This window comes from Macaca thibetana, chromosome 6, assembly GCF_024542745.1.
Source record: "Macaca thibetana thibetana isolate TM-01 chromosome 6, ASM2454274v1, whole genome shotgun sequence".
NCBI lineage: Eukaryota > Metazoa > Chordata > Mammalia > Primates > Cercopithecidae > Macaca > Macaca thibetana.
In genome coordinates, this window is record NC_065583.1 from 54380605 (window position 1) to 54407248 (window position 26644).

The 26644-nt window shown below is 41.1% G+C and overlaps 2 protein-coding genes and 1 pseudogene across 2 annotated transcripts in view; 2 read left to right on the plus strand and 1 right to left on the minus strand.

Moving 5' to 3' along the window:
• C6H5orf63 (chromosome 6 C5orf63 homolog) overlaps positions 1 to 26644 on the plus strand; it is a 471154-nt gene that overhangs the window by 285079 nt on the left and 159431 nt on the right. The window lies entirely within an intron of this gene.
• Positions 1 to 26644, minus strand: part of MEGF10 (multiple EGF like domains 10) — a 396429-nt gene that overhangs the window by 232176 nt on the left and 137609 nt on the right. The gene's annotated exons all lie outside the window — the stretch shown is intronic.
• Positions 7427 to 26644, plus strand: part of LOC126957008 (RNA-binding protein 15-like) — a 66400-nt pseudogene continuing 47182 nt past the window's right edge.

Sequence of the window (26644 nt, forward strand, 5' to 3'; positions counted from 1 at the left end):
CATGGTGAAACCCCGTCTCTACTAAAAATACAAAAATTAGCTGGGCATAGAGGCATGCGCCTATAGTCCCAGCTACTTGGGATGCTGAAGCAGGAGAATCGCTTGAACCCAGGAGGTGGAGGTTGAAGTGAGCCGAGATCGCACCCCTGTACTCCAGCCTGGCAAAAGAGCGAGACTCCGTCTCAAAAAAAAAAAAAAAAAAAAAAAAAAAAAGGTTTGCCGACCCTGGGTTAACCCACTTCAGTAATACATGCACCCTCTTTAAAAGGATAAATTATCCTAGAGCCAAAACTCCACTTAAATACTGTTAGTATATTGTTATTTAGATATATGCAAACTTAAAATTAAGCACAAGCATCTTATAGCTCTTTTGCAACTATAAAAATGTGTATAAACTCACAAAAACAATACCATTCAAATTAATGTATTAATTCAATATAACTGATGACATCACTTTTACGGAGACAGATTTCCACCGCGAACATTGGACTGTCACAGTGCAGGTACTTTTGAATTCAGCAGCTTATACCACCCAGACCCAGGATGGCTTTACTTCTTTGAACTAGGGTAAAACCTTTGTTAATATAACAAAAGACAGTGACTTCATGGAACTTTATCCCAAAAGCCTCATTTTGAGGTACAAATCTCCCCATCTTTTTTTTGCATAAACTATTAATAATTATAGTAATGCCCATTGGTACAACAAAAACAAAGTGAATGTGCAGGCACCAAAATCAATTGTCAGTACTCAGCTCTAAGGAATCCATTGAGGTGATCCACAATCGTTCACGTGTTTTAAAATATCATCCAAATGAAAACACGGTAATTCAAAAACTACCACAGAAAGCTGCAGATTCTGGATGATATGCAGTTACTGGAGAAATCTAACAGACAGCTATTCATATGGCAACAAATAGCTAAAAACAACTAGTCCAAACTAGGTGAACCCAACAGGTAGCAATGGATTAGAGAGAAGAGGACACATTTAAGAATATTCAGCATACTATCTGTACAAAACTTTAAACATCAAATGGTCGTGGGGAGGAAGAAACATAAGGGAAGATTCAGGAATGACTCACAGGTTTCTGGCGTGGCCATGTGTGCTCACCAAGGTGAATAAACACAGAGGAGGTAAAAGTTTGGGAGAGAAAGACACTAAGATCCCATGGGTATGTTGAATTTAAGGCATCTGTGAAACTAGTTCTTATTCTGAATAAAGTTGGATGTATAGGACAATGCAGTTATAAGTGATAACTGGCTCATAAAGATATGGAAGTTGGAGGCCGGGTACAGTAGCTCACGCCTGTAATCCCAGACTTTGGGAGGCTGAGGCGGGCAGATTTCCTGAGGTCAGTGTTCGCAACCAGTCTGGCCAACATGGTAAAACCTTATCGCTACTAAAAATACAAAAAAATGAGCTGGGCATTGTGGCATGCACCTGTAATCCCAGCTACTCGGCAGGCTGAGGCAGGGGAATTGCTTGAACCAGGGAGGTGGAGGTTGCAGTAAGACGAGATTACATCACTGCACTCCAGCCTGGGCAAAAGAGCAAGACTCCATCTAAAAAAAAAAAAAAAAAGATATGGAAGTTGGAAATAAGTTGTTATTGAACTACCAATATAGATGAGATGATAGACCACATAGAAAAGTAAAAAGTGAGAGAAGAAGAAAGCACTAAAAGACACTTAACAAAGAACTGGCCATTACAGGGAGCTTTCTAAATAACTACATTTAGGCATCCCTAAATACAGTCAGTTCAGTATGATCTATGTGAATGGAGGGAAAATTTAATATACGTAATATGAGATACCAATACAAAAGTTACTTCTTATATTCATTTTGTTAGATGCACAGAGGAGAGAAGCATTGATAGAAGATTTATTTATGTTTGCTAAAATTTGGTTTGCTCGCCCAGGAGGCACATTAACTTGGATAAGAGGACAAAATGGTATAGAATGTGGCAGTCACTGTTAGCTGTCTATTCAATATCCATTTCTTCTTTACAAACCAACCTGAATTTTTCTCAGTGGCAATGTGCTTAGCTGAAAACTTTATTTGCCTGCCCACTTTGCACTTATGAATGGCCATGTAACACAGTTCTGGCCAATGAAATACAAGTGAAAGTCGAAGGATGAAACTTCTGCAGAAGCTCTTTAAAAGGCACATAGACTCAAGTGACTGGATGCTTTGCGCATACCCTTCTTCCTTCCTAGATATATCATGTTGGAGGTGGAGCCACAGTATTGTGACCACCAGGCCCCAAAAGCATAGTAAGGATTACTGAGCAGAAATACAGGAGGATCCTGGGGGCTTCACAAATCCTCAGTATGAGCCCTGACTCTGCTTCCAGATGTAAATAATAATCGGATCCCTAATTTTTAGGTCAGTTTTTTTCTGGGTTTCTGTTACTTGAGGCCTAGTGAACTTCTCCCTACGCAGAAGGCCTATTTGAAAATGGTCTCAGCTAAAACCTCCCCATAGATAGCTTTCAAAGTTAATATAATATCCAGGAACAAATGAAGAGTTGATTCCCACCTAGATGCAACAGGAAACCTCTCAACCCTATTACTAGGGCCACCTCCTTCAGCCTTGATTAAACGAAGTGAAGGAAAAAAGGAAGTGGGCAGCCCAGAGTTTAGCTGGCCATGACAAATGAGTTTCTGGTAAGACTATGTCCTCCCAATCTCCAATTTCTAGCATCCTCCACCGTACTTTCTTTTTGCTTTTCATCTTCCCTTCCATTCTTAATCTAATGGGGAAAAAAGTGAATAATAAAGTATGAATACTATTATTCATTAACCTTCACTGCCTTCTCATTGTCCACCCAGCTAAGCATATGAAGGATAATTTATTGAACTATTAATTTGTGCTTTGTATTGCCAGTGTTTTCCTCTCCTATTCCAAGCAAGTAGCCAGGCAAATTTCTGCCTTACATCAGGGAAGTTTGTGGCAGAAGCTTGAAAGCAAATGACCTACTACCCCTGCTTGTGTCTGGTCTTCAAGAGCTTGGGTTCCTGAAGTGGATTATGTTGGAGGAACACAGGTAGAAGCAGAAGTAACAAAGGAGAGAAGGAGACTGCCCTATACCAGGAAGGTGTGGTGGTTTCCACAATCATCAAGGGGCCTGTGTCCTACTTCTGGCAGAACCTGGGGAAGAAGACAAGGCTTCTGCAGGGCCTGACTGTGGTGAAGCTAGGGAGGCTGTATCCTTGGCAACAGGGTTTCCATTGCAGAGAAAGATGCCTGCAGGCCAACAAGAGCAGAGAAACAGATTCACTGCCATTCAAGGGTTCATGACAACTTCAACAATAGGGCCACCATAATGAGCCAAAAATTAGGAGCAATTATCCTGTGTTTTAAGGAACCACACAGTCTCTGAGATACTGATGAAGAGAGAACACCCAAATGACAGATTAAATTTACCTCCAGCAAGATGGGATTAAGGCTCACAGAAATACCCAGCACACTCTGCTGGCGTCTACTGGGGTCCAAGGCCTCAACAGCACAGTCTCCTCAACCTGCTGCTCCAGACATTTGGTTTTCCTTTCCCTGCTTGAATCCTACACTCATGATGCTTTCCTGCCTCTGTGTTTGCTTGGAATTTTCTGTCTTTTGGCAATTTAATGCATGCATTCACCCATTTAATAATAAGTGCCCATCTTTTCTATCTTCAAATACTTGCCCTGCATAAGGTTCTCCCTGACCCCTCTGAAAAGCCATAATTTCCTCCTTTATATCTCCAAGTTTTGCACTTCTCTTGGGACAGTTACCCTGTACTACTTTTTGTTACAATTTCACATCTGCTCCCCTGCTACATCTTAAACATTTATTGGACATCTACTATGCACCCTAAAGACAGTGACTGTTTCCCAAGTACCTAGCATAACACCATATGTCCTTGACCTTAGGACACTAAACTGAACAGAGTACAGAGCTTGTCCTCAGAGTTCTCAAAGTCTATGCATCATGCTCAAGGACCACAGGATTGTATGTAGTAACTTCTCAGCCTTTGTTGTTTTTGATTGTCAGCCTTTTAAAGCTCCATTCAGCTACTTATATAAAATTTAAGCAAAATGAGGGAGATAATTTTGTTGGAGAGAAAGCTTCTGGATGCTTCAGAATATGCCACTTCACCTGAATGGTAACCATTACACTTGTAAATAAGACAAAATAGCAAGAAAAATGTAAACATATGCTTTGATTATTTCATTTTTGAAAATCAATAAGATCATTTTTATTTTCAAAGAAAATGTGCAAATAAAAATATTGTTACTGCTTATTTGAAATCCATGAAAAATGCTGAGATGAAGGAACTGTTGTCCAAAAACTGCTTTCTCTTCCCAGGCTTACTTTCTTTGCCTTCGTTGTTTTCTGCTGCCACTGCTGCTTTGATTTGCTGTTATGTGTAATAAACCCCATCACAGTGTTTGTGGATAAATCAAGAAATATTCACTGGAGATCTTGTCGCAGGGTCACAGGCCATAGTCCAGACTTAATCCCTGCTCTCCCCTCCCATGCTTCTCAGTCTGTTTAGGCTCTCTCTCTTCTTCCAAATTCTCTATTCTCCTGACTCTACTAGCCTTTGGAGGTGACCTTTCTGTTTTCCGTCTCCCAAGTATGTCACACGCCTATATCGTAGTGGGCCAGTGAAGGAAGGGGCACTGACCTGGAATCAAGAAGTCTAAGCTCATTTGGTCATTTATTCAATCAACAAATAATTTTTAGTATTTTCTATGTATCAGGCCTTGGTCTAAGCCTTGGAAAGTAGTCATGAACAAGACAGTAAAATCCCCAGCTTACATTCTAGTGGATAAAGATAAGTACACAGATTATCAAGAAGATTATAGACGGTGATAAATGCTATGAAGAAAATAAAGGGGTTGATGTGATAGAGTAATTTTACAGGGTCACTTGGAGTGCAGCTGTCAGGGAAGGCTTTTCTGCCATTTAAGCAGAGACCTGATGGATGGGAAGGTGTTAACCAGATTCCAAGAAAGAGTATTTCCGGCATCACATCCCTAATATGCCCAAGGCACAGAAAGGAGGCCAGTGTGGCAACAGCAGGGAGCAGGAGGAAGAGAGGGACCCTAGCAAGATCAGTAGAAAAGGAAGAGATCATGGAGGATCTAGCAGCCATGCTGAGTTTAGATTTTAATCTAAGAGTATAAGATGTATTTGATGTGCTTTAAGCAGAGGAATGAAACCATTTCATTTTTGTAAACATCACTATGACTACAGGGTGGAGAGTGGAATTAGAAGCATCAATTAGGAGACTACTGCATAAACTCAGGAGAGAGAAGGGGGGAGGGTTCAGTTCTTTAGAGCTGAAGTTTATAGGACTTACAAATGGATCCCATGTAAGAGGTAGAGGGGGAGTTACCAAGATGGTGTCCAGATTTGGGCTAAAACGCTTGGGTGGATGGTGGGTGCCCTTCACTGACACAGGACAGCATTCCAAGCCTGCCTTGCCCAACTCTGGGCAATTTTGCCTCTTCAACTTCGAAATAAAGGCATTGAAAGGGACTGAATAAGTGGCCCCACGCACTTTTCCAGCACTAAAATGCCACAGTTCTATTGGGTTATTAGGACACAAATATGTTTTTCTTGCTTCCCATTAAGAAAATAACACAAGATTTAAAATGACAGAGGCTGAGATTCAAATCAAAGATCCACAAACCCATGTGGTGTTGGCAAACAGATTCCGCATGCCTCAGTCTCCCCATCTGCAAAATGGAATTACATAACAGGCCTGTCTCACTGTGCCGCTGGGAGGGATAGGTAATATATGTAAGGCACCTGGAATATAACGGTTCTTGGTCAATCCCACATTCTCCTTTCCTAACAGACCCAACAACTGTTTATTTTCTTTCTTTCATTCATCTCACTTTGTAAGTCTCTTGGCTCTGTGACTTTTCTCCAAGGATCAACTAACTCTAAGATCTGGGATTCCCAGAGCAGATTTCACTGTGTCCCTCCCTCCCTGGGGTGGTCGCTTAGTCCTGGACCTCTCTGCCTTCTCGCTTGGATGTTGACCATTTAAAGGGTGAGCACCATGCAGTTAGCTTCAAGCCTGGGGACATAAGGGTTTTAACATCGGAGCTTAACTTTGACTCATACACTTTTCCCCTGCGTTTCAGCTCCATACCTTTCCCTGATCAATGGGGCTAGGAAGGGGAGAAAGTGAACAGCAAAAACAGTCCTGAGAAGAAAATGGGATGGAATGGCTGCTGATGAAGAGATCTCATCCCCTGAAACCCCACCAATAAGCTTTTTTGCTGCCGATGGCCATATTATTTGACACTTGGGGAACGACATGGAGAAACTACAAGGGATATTACAATCTAATCTGCTGCCTATACTATGTTTTAGTTACCAAAAACTAAAATTTTAGATGCCATAAAAATTCACTGAGGAACTCGTTCGTTTTTCTTATTGATGCCTCTCTTTTTCGTTTATCTCAATTGTCCATTTTTGCTTTCAGGAATAGAACCAAATAACAGAATTCTCCAAGTGTCAAGCAAAAAGGCATATTTTGCACACGTTTCTCGAGGTCCAGCCTGAAACCCTGCGCTCCGGGCGTCCCTGCTCCGGCCGCCAGAGGGGGGTGCGCTGCTTGCTCCCCTCCTTCCGCCTCCCGCGTCGCCTCCCGGCCCCTGGCGGCCCAGGGCATAGGGCAGGGACGCCGCGCCGGCTGATACACACGCCCGGAGGAGCTGAGGGAGAAAGCCACTTGAAAAGAAGCAGGTGCCGTAAAGGGCACAGGTAGTTTGCCCGGGCTTCCTGCTTCCGGGTGCTAGCGCTCGCTCCCCCGCCGCCTCGCGTCCCACTCGAGCAGCCCCCGCACCCCGTTCTTGCACTCCTTCGAAGGCGCGTGAGCTACTGGCAGCCTCTCCCTTTCGCACATGACGCGCCTGCCCGGGTCTCCAGCACACAGGCCTCGTTCCTCCCTCCGCCAGGCCTGCCTGCGAGGCCTCGACCCGGCGAGGTGACCCACCCCAGGGTCCCCGGCGCGAGGACAAGGCTGGTAGTGCAGCCGCGCTGCTTCCTCACAGCCGGCTGCGGCGGGCCCGGGCGGGGACCACGGAGCCCCATGCACCATCGCCCCCGGTGCTACCGCGGGTCACAGAGGAAACAGGAACAGCTGGTTTCTGTGGGCAGGCTCCGGGCCAGGGTAAAGCAAGCAATAATAACATCTCACATTTGCAAGAGAGCTTTGTGCTTTCCAAAACACACTCACAAATACCCTGGCTTATGTTACTTCCTGTAAGGTGCGCAAGTATTAGGGACCCCTTTTTACAAGTGAGAAAACTGAGCCCACAGAAAGGTTAAGCATTAAGTGACAGAACTGGACTGGACTCCAATGCCAGGGTGAGAGGTTTGCCCAAACATCCCTGACCTGTATAACATCTGTCAGGAGCTTAGCGCGATGAAGGTCAGATGACTCACCGGCTCCAATGCTTGAGAGTCCTTACTGTAGCCCTTTACTGTGTCCAGGTGCTGCCGAAGGGGGACAGGGAAAGAGATCACAGCGAAGACCCAGAAGAAACAAAAGGCAAGCGAATGTAAGAGCTTCACCATCTTCCCACTCCAGGACGATGGACACTGGCCTATCACAAGAGGTTTGAAAGCTGTGATGTCCTCACTCTTCCTTCCCTCTCATGGAATGAAAAGTCCTTTTTGCCAGAATATTATACCTGCAAGATCTCACGGGGAGGAGACTGCAGCCCACCCGCCGGAGATTTTTGCCTACAGAAATCTTCCCCTTTTTTGCAACCCAAAGACAGACTTTGATAGGCTCTCCAACTCCCCTTGAATTTTTAAGAGAGAGAGAAAGAAAAGACCCAAAATGAAAGATAGTGGTCATCTTTCACTTTCCACTGCCTTGGAAAGATAAATGGGTGTTTTAGTTTTGTTTTTAAATGAATTTTCCTTTTCTAAAGAATTTCTTTCAAAAATTAGTGGGCGTTGAGGTGGGGCATGTGTTTTATATTTTTATATCCACTTTAGTAGGTTTTAATATAATGTCTTGAGTCCCTTTTGAATTTCTTTATGACCCAGATCAAGCTGCCCTATTTCAGATTCCACACTGGTAAAAATTAAATTGTAGCTTCCATCCATGTCACAAATATGTAAGCTGGGGAGGTAACCTACTATCAGGCCATATTTACAGAATGGCTAAAAAACTAAGCTAAACTTCTCGAAGATGTCAATACCTAAGTGTCTTTGGGATACTTCCTGAAACTACCTGTGAGAATCTGTTCATTTTTTCTTTTAATTAGGACTTTATCTTACTGAAAAAAATAATAATAATAACTTGAATGGAGAGAGCCAAAGTACATGCTGATGTGAGTCATGGAACTTGTTCTTTTTTCTGAAGAATTATTTCACTTAAGAAGACATCCAGATACATCCAGACAATTTGACTATTTGCCAACCTCTTGGATGTACTATAGATTCTTATGAATTTGATCCTTGAAGACTTACGCTTCAGGATGGCACGCCAGGCACACAAATTCACTTCCCCCTTGCAAAGCCACATGATATTTACGGTAAATAAATAAGGCAGAAATAAAGTCATGACACTACTGTGACCAGAAGGAAAGCCATCCGAGAGAAATATACTTTTGTGAAGTTCTTGGCAAGAAGAAAGAGAGGACCATAGTACTGGATAAATCACAGCAAAGGAAGTTGAAGCCCAGAACACGTTTGGAAGAAGGCTACAGTGCAGCTGGGAGCCATTTTTTATGTCAGAGTCCTAGAAGACCCTAAATTTGTATATAGCAAGAAACCAAAGTAGAAGCAGGAGGCAGAGCAGCAATCAGTGTAATTAATAAAAGGGCTATTTATGAAATAACTGATGCAGGTAGCTCTTCCCATCTCACTCCTATCCCCTTGCATCAAAGCAATTAGAGACTAGAGAATTTACACTGCAGAACTGCTTTCTTCCTGCTCCACACCCATGTCCCCTAAAGGAAAGCATGTCCCCCTCGCAGGGTTCACATTAGGACTTCCCAGCCCTAAGGGTCAGTAGAGAAGCTTATGAGAGAACACAACAGCAGGGAAAACCCCTGACACTGATCTATAGGATTGAGCACTAACCACTTGAAGAAATCCACCCTCAAGATGAGAGATTTGAGAAGAGATCCAAGAGAACTTTGTGGGTTGATGAAACTGTTCTTTATCTTGAGTGTGGCTATAGTAACATGACTGTATACATTTATCAAAACTCATCAAACTGAATACCTTAAACAGGTGAATTTTCCTCTCTATAAATTATGCCTCAATAAACCTGAACTTCAAAAGAGAAGCACAAACCACGAAAGGAAAGAAAGCTAAAGCTAAAGTTGTTGACATCTGACTTGGTTTGCAGCTGTGCTAGAGAGGTTGTCTGCTTTTCTAACAGCACAGAGGAGTGACAAACAGAAAGGCCAGCTCCATCTTAACAAAGGCATTAAGCTAACCTGACTAACTCAGAAGCAAGAGGAAGGAAGTCCCATTGTAAACCAAATACACATCAGGTACCAGGCATTCTGAAGGTCCTTATTTAATTCACAACACAGTGGATATATCTGCCTAGGGAGATGCCTCTCGTCTCTCTAAGTAGGACATTTGGGAGTGTCTTACATCAGCTGAGGACACCTAAATAGGCGCTCAATAAATGTAAACTAAATGCCATGCAAAACAAAAAGAAAACAAAAGAGGCCTTTTTTTTTTTTTTTTTTTTTTTTGAGACAAAGTCTCATTCTGTTGCCCAGTCTGGAGTGCAGTGATATGACCATAACTCATTACAGCCTCAAATTCCTGGGCTCAAGGGATCCTCCTACCTCAGCCTACTATGGAGTAGCTGAGACTACATGCACGTGCCACCATGCTTGGCTAATTTTTTATTTTTAATACTCTTAGAGATGTGTACCTTGCTTTGTTGCCCAGGCTAGTCTTAAACTCCAGGCTTCAAACCATGCTCCACCCCAGCCTCATGAAGCACTAGGATTACAGGCATGAGCCACTGTATCCAGTCCAAAAGAGGCTTCTTATAAAAAAGGAACAACCAAAAACAAGAAAGGGTTACTGGAAATTAAAAATATGGCTAAGGTGCATCGTTAGCTCAGTCGGTAGCACTTCAGTCTCATAAAAATATGGCTGCTACAAAATTTTACCTGTAATACAAACACTGTAAAATGAAACAAAGGAAATCTACCAAAATGAAGAGTAAAAAGAAAGAAATCAAAAATATGAAACAAAATCAGAGAATCAATAGAAGGCCTACACCCACCTAACAGAACTGTCAGAAGAAAGCTAAAAAAAAATGTGCAGGAGAAAATCACTGAATAAACCACAGGTGAAGAGTGGATAAACAAAATGTGGTATATATATGCAATGAAATATTATCCAGTCACAAAAAGGAAAGGAGCTACATGCTACAACATGGATGAACCTTGACAACATTATGCTGAGTGAAAGAAACAGACACAAAGGCACAAAGGCCACATATTGTATGATTCCATTTATATGTAACGTCCAGAATAGGCAAAGCCATAGAGACAGAGTAAATTAGTGGCTGCCAGGGGCTGGGGAAAAGGGGGAATGAGTAAGTGATTGCTAATTGGTGTGGGATTTCTTTTGGGGGTGATGAAAATGTTCTGAAGCTAGATTGTGGTGATGGTTGCACAGCTTTGTAAATATACAAAAACCATTTCTTTGTATGCTTTAAAAGGGTGAATTTTATGGTGTATGAATTATTTATTTTTAACTAAAATAAAATAGTAGAAGAAAATCTCCAGGAACTCAAAATAAAAAGACTGAAGTTTGGATATGAAGCAGAGTAGATATATAGATACTCTCAAATTCATTCTTATGGAATTAAACACTAAAGAAGGGTGGGAAAAATGCTAAAGAGTGTCAAGAAAAAAGTTAAAGAAAAATTAAAATTGGCATCGAACTTCTCATTTGAAATACCACCAGAAGAAAATGGAACAAGGCCTTTTTCACAGTTCTGCAGGAATATGTTATTGACCAAATTAGGACAGGAAATCAGACACCTAGGAAAATAAATCTTCTAAGAAAGTTTTTTTCATTCAACAATAGTATAACTAAGAAGCTGATGTCTTCATGATATAATGAAGAACACGTATGTTTCTGTTCTCAACAAGAAAAATGGAAGACAATTAGCAATTTTGGCTAAAAAAAAAAAAAAAGATTCAAGAACCAGTGTGTAAATATGAACAACTAAAGTGTGGCATGATTTTGAAGAAACTGAGTGTGAAGAAAGAGAACTCATTAGCTCTCAATGCCTAGTACATGCTTCTATGACTAGTTTAGTGAATAGGATTACATTCCGTTTTCTGGGGATTAAACCACTTAATTCTGCATTTAATTATATATAATGTAAAAAATGTGAAAAGTGTCACTTATTGATTTAAAGCTATATATGTAGCTGTAGAGGAAATGTAATACGTGTGGGGAATATTAGAAGATAAATTCTTTCAGAGTAGGGAAGGAATATATACTGTCTAAATAATGTGTTCAGTATAGAAGAATAGGCAAATTACCCTAAATTACAGTCTAACCATCAGAGGACTGAAGCAGAAGCAATTAAAAGTAGTTGCCTCTGAGGAGGGTACTGGAAGCTAGGAATAATACTTGCGGTTACGGAGCAAGATGGCCGAATAGGAACAGCTCCAGTCTCCAACTCCCAGCGCGAGCGACACAGAAGACCGGTGATTTCTGCATTTTCAACTGAGGTACTGGGTTCATCTCACTGGGGAGTGCCGGACGATCGGTGCTGCTCAGCTGCTGCAGCCCAACCAGCGAGAGCTGAAGCAGGGTGAGGCATCGCCTCACCTGGGAAGCACAAGGGGGAAGGGAATCCCTTTTCCTTGCCAGGGGAACTGAGACACAAAACACCTGGAAAATCGGGTATCTCCCACCCCAATATTGCGCTTAAAAGCAAACAGGCACACCAGGAGATCATATCCCACACCTGGCCGGGAGGGTCCCACACCCACGGAGCCTCCCTCATTGCTAGCACAGCAGTCCGTGATCTACCGGCAAGGCAGCAGCGAGGCTGGGGGAGGGGCGCCCGCCATTGCTGAGGCTTAAGTAGGTAAACAAAGCTGCTGGGAAGCTCGAACTGGGTGGAGCTCACAGCAGCTCAAGGAAACCTGCCTGTCTCTGTAGACTCCACCTCTGGGGACAGGGCACAGTAAACAACGACGAAAGCAGCAGAAAACTCTGCAGACGCAAACGACTCTGTCTGACAGCTTTGAAGAGAGCAGTGGATCTCCCAACACAGAGGTTGAGATCTGAGAAGGGACAGACTGCCTGCTCAAGTGGGTCCCTGACCCCTGAGTAGCCTAACTGGGAGACATCCCCCACTAGGGGCAGTCTGACACCCCACACCTCACAGGGTGGAGTACACCCCTGAGAGGAAGCCTCCAAAGCAAGAATCAGACAGGTACACTCGCTGTTCAGCAATATTCTATCTTCTGCAGCCTCTGCTGCTGACACCCAGGCAAACAGGGTCTGGAGTGGACCTCAAGCAATCTCCAACAGACCTACAGCTAAGGGCCCTGACTGTTAGAAGGAAAACTATCAAACAGGAAGGACACCTACACCAAAACCCCATCAGTACATCACCGTCATCAAAGACCAGAGGCAGATAAAACCACAAAGATGGGGAAAAAGCAGGGCAGAAAAGCTGGAAATTCAAAAAATAAGAGCGCATCTCCCCCGGCAAAGGAGCGCAGCTCATCGCTAGCAACGGATCAAAGCTGGACGGGGAATGACTTTGACGAGATGAGAGAAGGCTTCAGTCCATCAAATTTCTCAGAGCTAAAGGAGGAATTACGTACCCAGCGCAAAGAAACTAAAAATCTTGAAAAAAAAAGTGGAAGAATTGATGGCTAGAGTAATTAATGCAGAGAAGGTCATAAACGAAATGAAAGAGATGAAAACCATGACACGAGAAATACGTGACAAATGCACAAGCTTCAGTAACCGACTCGATCAACTGGAAGAAAGAGTATCAGCGATTGAGGATCAAATGAATGAAATGAAGCGAGAAGAGAAACCAAAAGAAAAAAGAAGAAAAAGAAATGAACAAAGCCTGCAAGAAGTATGGGATTATGTAAAAAGACCAAATCTACGTCTGATTGGGGTGCCTGAAAGTGAGGGGGAAAATGGAACCAAGTTGGAAAACACTCTTCAGGATATCATCCAGGAGAACTTCCCCAACCTAGTAGGGCAGGCCAACATTCAAATCCAGGAAATACAGAGAACGCCACAAAGATACTCCTCGAGAAGAGCAACTCCAAGACACATAATTGCCAGATTCACCAAAGTTGAAATGAAGGAAAAAATCTTAAGGGCAGCCAGAGAGAAAGGTCGGGTTACCCACAAAGGGAAGCCCATCAGACTAACAGCAGATCTCTCGGCAGAAACTCTCCAAGCCAGAAGAGAGTGGGGACCAATATTCAACATTCTTAAAGAAAAGAATTTTAAACCCAGAATTTCATATCCAGCCAAACTAAGTTTCATAAGTGAAGGAGAAATAAAATCCTTTACAGAAAAGCAAATGCTTAGAGATTTTGTCACCACTAGGCCTGCCTTACAAGAGACCCTGAAGGAAGCACTCAACATGGAAAGGAACAACCGGTACCAGCCATTGCAAAAACATGCCAAAATGTAAAGACCATCGAGGCTAGGAAGAAACTGCATCTACTAACGAGCAAAATAACCAGTTAATATCATAATGGCAGGATCAAGTTCACACATAACAATCTTAACCTTAAATGTAAATGGACTAAATGCTCCAATTAACAGACACAGACTGGCAAACTGGATAAAGAGTCAAGACCCATCAGTCTGCTGTATTCAGGAGACCCATCTCACACGCAGAGACATACATAGGCTCAAAATAAAGGGATGGAGGAAGATTTACCAAGCAAATGGAGAACAAAAAAAAGCGGGGGTTGCAATACTAGTCTCTGATAAAACACTTTAAACCATCAAAGATCAAAAGAGACAAAGAAGGCCATTACATAATGGTAAAGGGATCAATTCAACAGGAAGAGCTAACTATCCTAAATATATATGCACCCAATACAGGAGCACCCAGATTCATAAAGCAAGTCCTTAGAGACTTACAAAGAGACTTAGACTCCCATACAATAATAATGGGAGACTTCAACACTCCACTGTCAACATTAGACAGATCAACGAGACAGAAAGTTAACAAGGATATACAGGAATTGAACTCATCTCTGCAGCAAGCAGACCTAATAGACATCTATAGAACTCTCCACCCCAAATCAACAGAATATACATTCTTCTCAGCACCACATCGTACTTACTCCAAAATTGACCACGTAATTGGAAGTAAAGCACTCCTCGGCAAATGTACAAGAACAGAAATTATAACAAACTGTCTCTCAGACCACAGTGCAATCAAACTAGAACTCAGGACTAAGAAACTCAATCAAAACTGCTCAACTACATGGAAACTGAACAACCTGCTCCTGAATGACTACTGGGTACATAACGAAATGAAGGCAGAAATAAAGATGTTCTTTGAAACCAATGAGAACAAAGATACAACATACCAGAATCTTTGGGACACATTTAAAGCAGTGTGTAGAGGGAAATTTATAGCACTAAATACCCACAAGAGAAAGCAGGAAAGATCTAAAATTGACACTCTAACATCACAATTAAAAGAACTAGAGAAGCAAGAGCAAACACATTCGAAAGCTAGCAGAAGGCAAGAAATAACTAAGATCAGAGCAGAACTGAAGGAGATAGAGACACAAAAAACCCTCCAAAAAATCAATGAATCCAGGAGTTAGTTTTTTGAAAAGATCAACAAAATTGACAGACCACTAGCAAGACTAATAAAGAAGAAAAGAGAGAAGAATCAAATCGACGCAATTAAAAATGATAAAGGGGATATCACCACCGACCCCACAGAAATACAAACTACCATCAGAGAATACTATAAACACCTCTACGCAAATAAACTAGAAAATCTAGAAGAAATGCACAATTTCCTGGACACTTACACTCTTCCAAGACTAAACCAGGAAGAAGTTGAATCCCTGAATAGACCAATAGCAGGCTCTGAAATTGAGGCAATAATTAATAGCCTACCAACCAAAAACAGTCCAGGACCAGATGGATTCACAGCTGAATTCTACCAGAGGTACAAGGAGGAGTTGGTACCATTCCTTCTGAAACTATTCCAATCAATAGAAAAAGAGGGAATCCTCCCTAACTCATTTTATGAGGCCAACATCATCCTGATACCAAAAGCTGGCAGAGACACAACAAAAAAAGAGAATTTTAGACCAATATCCCTGAGGAACATCGATGCAAAAATCCTCAATAAAATACTGGCAAACCGGATTCAGCAACACATCAAAAAGCTTATCCACCATGATCAAGTGGGCTTCATCCCTGGGATGCAAGGCTGGTTCAACATTCGCAAATCAATAAACATAATCCAGCATATAAACAGAACCAAAGACAAGAACCACATGATTATCTCAATAGATGCAGAAAAGGCTTTTGACAAAATTCAACAGCCCTTCATGCTAAAAATGCTCAATAAATTCGGTATTGATGGAACATACCTCAAAATAATAAGAGCTATTTATGACAAACCCACAGCCAATATCGTACTGAATGGGCAAAAACTGGAAAAATTCCCTTTGAAAACTGGCACAAGACAGGGATGCCCTCTCTCACCACTCCTATTCAACATAGTGTTGGAAGTTCTGGCTAGGGCAATCAGGCAAGAGAAAGAAATCAAGGGTATTCAGTTAGGAAAAGAAGAAGTCAAATTGTCCCTGTTTGCAGATGACATGATTGTATATTTAGAAAACCCCATTGTCTCAGCCCAAAATCTCCTTAAGCTGATAAGCAACTTCAGCAAAGTCTCAGGATACAAATATTAATGTGCAAAAATCACAAGCATTCTTATACACCAGTAACAGACAAACAGAGAGCCAAATCAGGAATGAACTTCCATTCACAATTGCTTCAAAGAGAATAAAATACCTAGGAATCCAACTTACAAGGGATGTAAAGGACCTCTTCAAGGAGAACTACAAACCACTGCTCAGTGAAATAAAAGAGGACACAAACAAATGGAAGAACACACCATGCTCATGGATAGGAAGAATCAATATCGTGAAAATGGCCATACTGCCCAAGGTAATTTATAGATTCAATGCCATCCCCATCAAGCTACCAATGAGTTTCTTCACAGAATTGGAAAAAACTGCTTTAAAGTTCATATGGAACCAGAAAAGAGCCCGCATCTCCAAGACAATCCTAAGTCAAAAGAACAAAGCTGGAGGCATCACGCTACCTGACTTCAAACTATACTACAAGGCTACAGTAACCAAAACAGCATGGTACTGGTACCAAAACAGAGATATAGACCAATGGAACAGAACAGAGTCCTCAGAAATAATACCACACATCTACAGCCATCTGATCTTTGACAAACCTGAGAGAAACAAGAAATGGGGAAAGGATTCCCTATTTAATAAATGGTGCTGGGAAAATTGGCTAGCCATAAGTAGAAAGCTGAAACTGGATCCTTTCCTTACTCCTTATACGAAAATTAATTCAAGATGGATTAGAGACTTAAATGTTAGACCTAATACCATAAAAATCCTAGAGGAAAACCTAGGTAGTACCATTCAGGACATAGGCATGGGCAAAGACTTCATGTCTAAAACACCAAAAGCAACGGCAGCAAAAGCCAAAATTGACAAATGGGATCTCATTAAACTAAAGAGCTTCTGCACAGCAAAAGAAACTACCATCAGAGTGAACAGGCAACCTACAGAATGGGAGACAATTTTTGCAATCTACTCATCTGACAAAGGGCTAATATCCAGAACCTACAAAGAACTCAAACAAATTTACAAGAAAAAAACAAACAACCCCATCAAAAAGTGGGCAAAGGATATGAACAGACATTTCTCAAAAGAAGACATTCATACAGCCAACAGACACATGAAAAAATGCTCATCATCACTGGCCATCAGAGAAATGCAAATCAAAACCGCAATGAGATACCATCTCACACCAGTTAGAATGGCGATCATTAAAAAGTCAGGAAACAACAGGTGCTGGAGAGGATGTGGAGAAATAGGAACACTTTTACACTGTTGGTGGGATTGTAAACTAGTTCAACCATTATGGAAAACAGTATGGCGATTCCTCAAGGATCTAGAACTAGATGTACCATATGACCCAGCCATCCCATTACTGGGTATATACCCAAAGGATTATAAATTATGCTGCTATAAAGACACATGCACACGTATGTTTATTGCAGCACTATTCACAATAGCAAAGACTTGGATTCAACCCAAATGTCCATCAGTGACAGATTGGATTAAGAAAATGTGGCACATATACACCATGGAATACTATGCAGCCATAAAAAAGGATGAGTTTGTGTCCTTTGTAGGGACATGGATGCAGCTGGAAACCATCATTCTTAGCAAACTATCACAAGAACAGAAAACCAAACACCGCATGTTCTCACTCATAGGTGGGAACTGAACAATGAGATCACTTGGACTCAGGAAGGGGAACATCACACACCGGGGCCTATTATGGGGAGGGGGGAGGGGGGAGGGAATGCACTGGGAGTTATACCTGATGTAAATGACGAGTTGATGGGTGCAGCACACCAACATGGCACAAGTATACATATGTAACAAACCTGCACGTTATGCACATGTACCCTACAACTTAAAGTATAATAATAATAAATAAATTTTAAAAAAAATACTTGCACTTGCTATTTAATACCATGATATATTTTTCAGCATTTTGCTTTACCATATGAATGTATGACATAATTTTTTTATTACACTTTAAGTTCTAGGGTACATGTGCACAACGTGCAGGTTTGTTACCTAGGTACATACATGCCATGTTGGTTTGCTGCACCCATCAACTTGTCATTTACATTAGGTATTTCTCCTAATGCTATCTCTCCCCCAGCCCCCCACCCCTTGACAGGCCCCAGTGTGTGATGTTCCCTGCCTTGTGTATGACATTAATTTTTTCAAGAGAGAAGGAACCATTTCCAGGCTTGCAAAATTGGCTGTATCATTAGAAATACTTCCAGCAGCAGCATACAGAAACCTTTACTAACAGTGGCTTGCATCATGACATTTGTTATTTGTTTAAAAAGTGATCTAGAGGTAGGCAGAAGGAACTGACTGCAGTTGGTTTGGTGGTTTGATGACATCAGCAAGGGCTCAGTTTCTTCCTGTCTGTCTGCTCTGCCACCCAAAGTTCTGGCTATGGTCTCCACTCAAGAGCCCAACATAGCTGCTGGCTGCAGGAACCAGTTTTCACACAGCCACATCCACTATCAGGAAGGAAATTACAGAAACAAAAAGGACTAACTTCCACATGATGATCACCTTTTATTTTCTTTTCCAGAAGCCACCATCCCTTCATCCTCCAACCCATTCAGCTCCTTTCCATCCTGCTCTTGCATTTCATTGGCCAGAATTAGGTCACTTCCTCACCTCTGAATCAATCACAGGGAATTTAGTTGACCCATACTGAAGCAGATCTATCATATCTCATCATCTGGAGCTGAGCACATTGCTCCCTGAACAAAATTGGTGTTCTTCATAAATAAGAAGAGGGCATTGACTGTTAGGTAGGCAATAACAGGGTCTACCAAGCTGACTGACTGACCAATTAACCAGCTACCATCCCTTATGAGGAGACAACTGTCAGCCTGTCTGTCAGAATCACAAAGCCTGGAATCTCTGACAACGAAAGGTTAAACAATCCTGAGGCCTTGGTCCTATGTTAATTTAATGTGGATTAATCTTTTGAAATAAAACCATTAGTCATGTGTTGGCATCTGCAAATTAACACTGGCTTCTGGGGAGAAACTCTGGAGGAAAAAAAAATCACATCACTGCGTTTTTCAAAGGTTCAACATCAAAAATTTATCAAGTGTAAAAACCCAGTCTGTTTGATACTGTTAAAATGATTAATATTACAAATAGCTGCTAGAAACAAGGCACATCTGACAACCTGAATGACTGGAAGGAGAGGCAAACATTTTCCTTTCTGAAGTAGGAAAAATTAGTTTCATCATTTGCATTTTCCCTCCCTCATATCATTTTATGTCTCTGGCACATTTCCTAAATCAAAGACTTTCCTGGGGATTCTATTTATCAGACAGGTATTGGCTTGCTTTTCAGCAACCCTATCATAGTTGATTTACTAATATATCCTATAGACTTTCTGCACAATCTATACAGCTAAGGCCCATAGTGCCTCATAATTCCCACCTATTTTAAGTGAAAGACTTAATGCATAGATGGGATCTGACATATGAGTGCTGCTCACCAGTTCACTGTCAGAGCAGGTCTGAATAATTAGCACCAGCAGCTCTTCTTTGCAGATATTAATACCTTATATCATAAATGTCAAGCATAGCACAAAGATGCAACCAGAAAACCTCCAAAGGGAAGGGAGCCCATAAATCATGAAGGTTTCACTCTATTTTTCTTCCATTTTACTATCAGAAAATAAACCTAGGGTGGTGAGATTTAAAATCCTACCCACCTCTTATTTATTACTTAGCACGGGGCCTTTCCTGAAGCTGGACCCTACAGGAAGGGCTGAAGGGGAGGAGACATCTCAACTGGTGAGGGATAATAATGCATTCAGGAGTGAGGGTAAGTGGAAAACTAAACCTCTCAGCAGCACTCGCGGACAGTTCTGTGCTCTTTACCCATGTCGCCGTGTTGTGTGCATTTGGGACTTAGAGGCTGGGGGGTTGTACAATACAGGCTATTGGAGGGGTTGCTTATAAAAAATCGTAACCCCTTGCCCAACCCAGTGAAGAAAATAATCTCTTTTATGGTTGGAGAACAAGTGTGAGAATGAATGTTGTAATGTAATGTTCATCAATTTTAATGAACTTGCTGAGGATGCCAGGCCCTAAATAAACACCTCATTCAAACTAGGCCCTAACTCTGCTGTTAGCAAGGCCACATCTAACCTCACCTCCAACAACAGGTATCACTCTTCTAACTGCAATTTAATTTAGAGATGAGGAAGTCTGTACTTCTGAAAAAAACAAAAGCAAAAAAACTATCTTTTCCTAAGAACTTTGGCACTTTGGCTATTAGAAGATTCCCACTATATTTAGCTGAGGTCAGTTTCTCTGAAACTCCTTTTGGTTCATCCTACTTCCTCTTCTAGGGTCCCATGGGGATAATTCTACCTTTTATTTTTATTTTTTATTTTTTATTTTTATTTTTGAGACAGGATCTCACTCTGCCTCCCAGGCTGGAGTGCAATGGCACAATTAGGGCTCACTGCAGCCTCAACCTCGTAGGTTCAATCAATCCTCCCACCTCAGGCTCCTAAGTAGCTGAGACTACAAGTGGGTCCCACCACACCTGGCTAACTTTTTTTTAATTTTGGGTTTGAAGGTATATGTGAAGGTTTGTTACATAGATAAACATGTGTCACAGGGGTTTGTTGTACATGTTATTACATCACCTAGTTATTAAGCTCAGCACCCAATAGTTATCTTTTCTGCTCCTCTCCCTCCTCCCACCCTTCTCCTTCTGATAGGCACCAGTGTCTGTCGTTTTCCTTCTTTGTGTGCGTAAGTTCTTATCATTTAGCTCCCACTTATAAGTGAGAACATGCAGTATTTGATTTTCTGTTCCTGTGTTAGTTTGCTAAGGATGATAGCCTCCAGCTCCATCCATGTTTCCACAAAAGATATAATCTCATTCTTTTTTATGGCTGCATAATATTCCATGGTATATATGTACCACATTTTCTTGTCCAGTCTGTCACTGATGAGCATTTATGTTGATTCCATATCTTTGCTATTGTGAATAGTGTTGCAACGAACATTTGCATGCATGTGTCTTTATGGTAAAATGTGTTATATTCCTCTGGGTAAATACCTGGAGGATTTGCTGGGTCAAATGGTAGCTCTGCTTTCAGCCCTTTGAGGAATTGCCATACTACTTTCCACATGGCTGAACTAATTTACACTCCCACTGAAAGTGTGTAAGAGTTCCCTTTTCTCCACAACCTCGCCAGTGCCAGCATCTGTTGTTTTTGGTTTTGTTTTTAACTTTTTATTAATAGCCATTCTGACTAGTGTGAGATGGTATCCCATTATGGTTTTGATTTGCATTTCTCTAATGATCAGTGATATTGAGCTTTTTTTTATATGCTTGTTGGCCACATGTATGTTGTCTTTTGAGAAGTGTCTCTTCATGTCCTTTGCCCAGTTTTTAATGAGGTTGTTTGTTTTTCTCTTGTACACTTGTTTAAGTTCCTTATATATGATTTTAGACCTTTCTCAGATGCATCATTTGCAAATATTTTCTCCCATTCTGTAGGTTGTCTATGCACTCTGATAATAGTTTCTTTTGCTGCGCAGAAGCTCTTTAGTTTAATTAGGTCCCATTTGTCAATTTTTGCTTTTGTCGTGATTGCTTTTAGTGTCTTTGTCATGAAATCTTTGCCTGTTTCTAGGTCCAGGATGGTATTGCCTAGGTTGTCTTCCACGCTTTTATAGTTTTGGGTTTTACATTTAAGTCTTTAATCCTTCTTGAGTTGATTTTTGTATATGGTGTGAAGAAGGGGTCCAGTTTCAATCCTTTGCATATGGAGACCCAGTTATCCCTGTACCATTTATAAAATAGGGTATCTTTTCCCATTGCTTGTTTTTGTCAGTTCTGTCAAAGATCAGATGGTTGTAGATGTGTGGCCTTATTTCTAGGCTCTCTATTCTGTTGCATTGGTCTGTGTGCCTGTTTTTGTACCAGTACCTTGTTGTTTTGGTCACTGTAGCCTTGTAGTATAGTTTGAAGTTGGGTAATGTGATGCCTCCAGCTTTGTTCTTCTTGCTTAGGATTGTCTTGGCTATTCGGGCTCTTTTTTGGTTCCATATAAATTTTAAAATAATTTTTTCTAGTTCTGTGATGAATGTTTGGTAGTTTGATAGGAATAGCATTGAATCTGTAAATTGTTTTGGACAGTATGGCCATTTTAAATGATACTGATTCTTCCTATCCACCATGATACTGATTCTTCCTATCCATGAGCATGGTATGTTTTTTCCATTCGTTTGTGCCTTCTCTGAGTTTTTTGAGCAGTGTTTTGTTATTCTCATTGTAGAGATCCTTGACCTCCCTGGTTAGGTGTATTCCTAGGTATTTTATTTTTTATGTGTGGCAATTGTGAATGGGATTTTGATTTCTGATTTGTCTCTCAGTTTGGTTGTTGGTGGTGTATAGGAATGTTTGTGATTTTTGTACATTGATTTTATATCCTGTAACTTTGCTGAAGTTGCTTATCAGCTGAAGGAGCTTTTGGGTCAACACTATGGGGTTTTCTAGATATAGAATCATGCTGTCTGCAAACAGAGATAGTTTGACTTCCTCTCTTCCTATTTGAATACACTTTATTTCTTTCTCTTGCCTGATTGCTCTGGCTAGGATTTCCAATACTGTGTTGAATAGGAGTAGGGAGAGAAGGCATCCTTGTCTTGTGCCAGTTTTCAAGGGGAATGCTTCCAGCTTTTGCCCATTCATTATAATGTTGGCTGTGGGTTTGTCATAGATGGCTCTTATTATTTTGAGGTATGTTCCTTTAATACCTAGTTTATTGAGAGTTTTTAACATGAAGAGATGTTGAATTTTATCAAAAGCCTTTTTTATATCTATTGAGATAATCATATGGTATTTGTCTCTAGTTCTGTTTATGTGATGAATCACATTAATTGATTTTCATATGTTGAGCCATCCCAGGGATGAAGCCTACTCGATCGTGGTGGATTAGCTTTTGATGTGCTGCTGGATTTCATTTGCCAGTGTTTTAGTATATGTGCTGCCAAAGTGAGCACGTTTGCCAGTATTTTTTTTGAGGATTTTTGCATCAATATTCATCAAGGATATTGGTCTGAAGTTTTCTCTTTTCGTTGTGTCTATGCCAGGTTTTGGTATCTAGATGATGCTGGCCTCATAGCATGAGTTGGGGAGAAGTCTCTCCTCCTCAATTTTTTGGAATAGCTTATGTAGGAATGGTATCAGCTCTTATTTGTACATCTGATAGAATTCAGCTGTGAACCCATCAGGTCCTGGGCTTTTGGTGGTGTTGGTGGTTGTAAGCTATTTATTACTGATTCAATTTCAGAGCTTGTTATTGGTCTGTTCAGGGAATCAGTTCTTTCTGGCTCAGTCTTTGGAGGGTTAATTTCTGTGTATCTTCTTTTTCTTCTAGAATTCCTTTGTGTAGTTGAAAAATGCTGCCTCAGACCTCCTGCACAGCAAGCTGACCAGCCCTAGGCTCTTTCAGCATTCATCATGTGACTAAATTTCAGTCCCTCCACTCAATAAAGCACTAACTACCTGGCCCTCTTAAAGTAAATTCACTCAGACAACAAGTAAAATACAATAGCAACAACAACAATAATAATCCTTATTAATTTTTCAGCACTTACTGTGTGCCAGGTACTCTGCTAGGCACTTTATTTTTTATCATCTTATTTCATTCTTACAAAAACACTATGCAGTAGCTGTTTTTGTACCCCCAATTTACAGATGAAGAAACTAAAACTCAAAAACATAAGGTGCTACCTTTACATGGTCCATATGAGGCACAGTCAGGATTGACTAGGGCTGAAGTTCTTAGCCCCTGCTCCATCACCTGGAGCCAGAACTATCAGTTCCCTACTTTTACGAATATGATGGACTGAATTTACTCTTTTTATTGGCTGTCAGGGATTTTTTTCCCCAAATCTGTATCTTCAGTCCACACCTCTCTCTCTTGGGTTCTAGATTTTTATGTCCATCTGCCTACTGGACACCAACCACTTGGACAAGCCCTGGTTGCCTCAAACTCAACATGTTCAAAGCTGAATACATCACCTGCTATCCCAAATATGCCTCTCTCCTGCTGTTCCCCAAAATCAGAAAATGGCTTCACAATCCACTCAGTTGTCTCAAGAGCAAATGCTGAGAGTCACCCTTGAATCCTCCTGTTGCCTCCACATTCAAACCATCACCATATCCTTGATTTCTCTACTGTATAATTTTCATGTGTGTCCACTTCTTTCCATCTGCACTCTCACTAGTGAAGACCACCAGCGTCTCTCATCTGAGTGCCTGCAATACCTCCTCACAGGTCACCAGGCATCTAGTTTTGCCCCTGTCCTGCCCTGCCCTCATCTAGAGTGAAGCCAGTAGGAACCTTCCAAAATGAAAATCTGATTAAGTCACTTCTGTGCTTAAAATTTTTGGGGGTTTCCCAGCCCATGAAAATAGTATCCAGTGTCTTTAAGTGCATTGCAAAACTCTTCAAGGCCTCCCTCTCCAATCCTCCTAGTCCTTCCTCCCCAGTTTCATCACTCATTATATATCTCATAACCTTTATGCCAGAGTTGTCGTGAACCTCCTCCCATTCCTTCAGTATTTTATGTCTTTTTGCCTCCAGGTCTTTACACATGCTGTTCCTTCTTATTGAAATATTCTTTCCTCTCCCCATTGCCTGGTAGATTAACTCCTCTTTATCCTTCAGATGTCAGCCTTAATGTCACTCTCTCAAGGTGAACATCCCTGAATTCTCTGATGCATTACATAGGATACCGTTTTTATTCTGCCATTGTATGTGTCGCCCTTTATTGTTAAGAAACAATTAAATAAGAAATACTTAATTAAGAAATATTTAATTGTTAAGAAACAGTTAAATGAAAAATATTTAATTGTTTCCATAAGGAAATGAATTGTGTCTGTCTTACTCATCATTAAATCCCGGAATATCGTTAGAGCACTAAACAAAGATAAGGCTTGAAAAATATTTGTTGACCAATGAATAAAGGAATTAACGAATATTCATAAAAGTAAGGAAGTGATAGTTCTGGCTCCAGGTGATGGAGCAGGGGCTAAGAACTTCAGCCTTAGTCAATCCTGACTGTGCCTTCTATAGACCACGTAAGAGTAGCACCTTATGTTTTTGAGTTTCTGTTTCTTCATCTGTAAATTGGGGGTAAAAAAATGAATGAATGGCAGTTGAAATCCTGGTGAAACAGGTGCACCTAAGCATCTCTTCTTCACCATATATGTGTGAACTTGACGTTTTGGATTCCAGAGAGAATATCACATTTATTCCCTACTAACCTTCCTGTTGTTGGGTTCAGTACATTTTTTTCAGATTGCTGAGATGTTTTTGGATCCTGATTCTCTTACCTATTCTCTAGCATATTAGCCATCACTGCCAATTTCATGTTATCTGAAAAATTGATTAGCGTATCTTCTATATCTTCATTAAGCAAGGGCAGAGCCTAGTGACCCCCCATTAGATACCCATCTCTATTAATCAGCACCTATTGAGTATGCTAATTCAGTCAGGTTCAAACATGCTACATTTTCTCATCCTTAAGAATATCATGGGTAAACTTGTCAAGAGCCTTGATGAAGCCCAAATCAAGATTACTATAATTCTCCAAGCCCAATTCTCGATTTTCTTGGCCTATCACACTGACAGATAATATTCAAATAGTATCCCCTGAGCATACTCAAGTTGCTGTATAATTCCCAAGAAGCAAAACTAAAACTCTACCTCTCCCTCTGACTCCCACTAAAGAAATGATACTGTGGAGCAAGTGGATGACTGGGGCTGTAATGACAGCCAGCATGAGTCCTGGCCATTCTAGACCTAAGGCTCAGATGTGTGCCTGACAGCTGGCTACCGAGTGGTCACTCCCACCTACACAGCATTTCTGCAATTCATGCTTGGGCAGTCAGCCTTTCTCTCCCCTCCAACGAGAATGCAACATTTCAGCAAGCCTTCCTCTGGCCCTGACTCTGCATTCTTCTTAGATGGCACTTTATTCTTCCTGATTCCATTTCCTGGTGGTCTGCAAACATAGTGGAATGAAAACAGATCTATGTGGTTAAACTGATCCAATTAAAATCAGTAGAGACTAAGAAGTGCAAGGACCTTTTACCTGGAGAACTAGATATTCCACCAAAACAATTGTATTATGAAACACCAATTGGCTATGCAATGCAACACCCCACTGCCCCAGTTGGCAGACTCTGAAGTCCCAGAATTGCATGAGGTGATTAATGCCAGCATAAACTATATCCGTGAATGAAGCAGGGATCAGTGAGACATATGTCATCTACTGCACACTGATTGCAGGAGGCATCAAAGCAAGTGAGACAGAAAAAAATATGTTTATTCTTTGACAGTGAAACCACTTTAATTACTGGTGCTGGGTAAGGTCTCTTGGTCAGGGTCCTCAAAGAAAACTAGAAGTTGAATTCCCTAAGAGAGTAGGCACAAAGAATTGTGATATTGTAACATCCCATTTCTAATCTACCATGTTTTGTTTACTAAGATTCTATCTATATACTGGCAATCAGATCAGTAGAAAACAATGGTCGAGAGAAACACAGAGAAACACAGCTAGAGCAGAGATATGTCAGATGTCCAGGCAGTGAGGGAAAGTAAATGTGAGATTGGACCAAGAACTTGTGAAAAAGGCAGACATAAGGATTTCTGGATGTGGCATTTACTGCTCATTGCCTCCTAAGTCCTCTCCCCACTA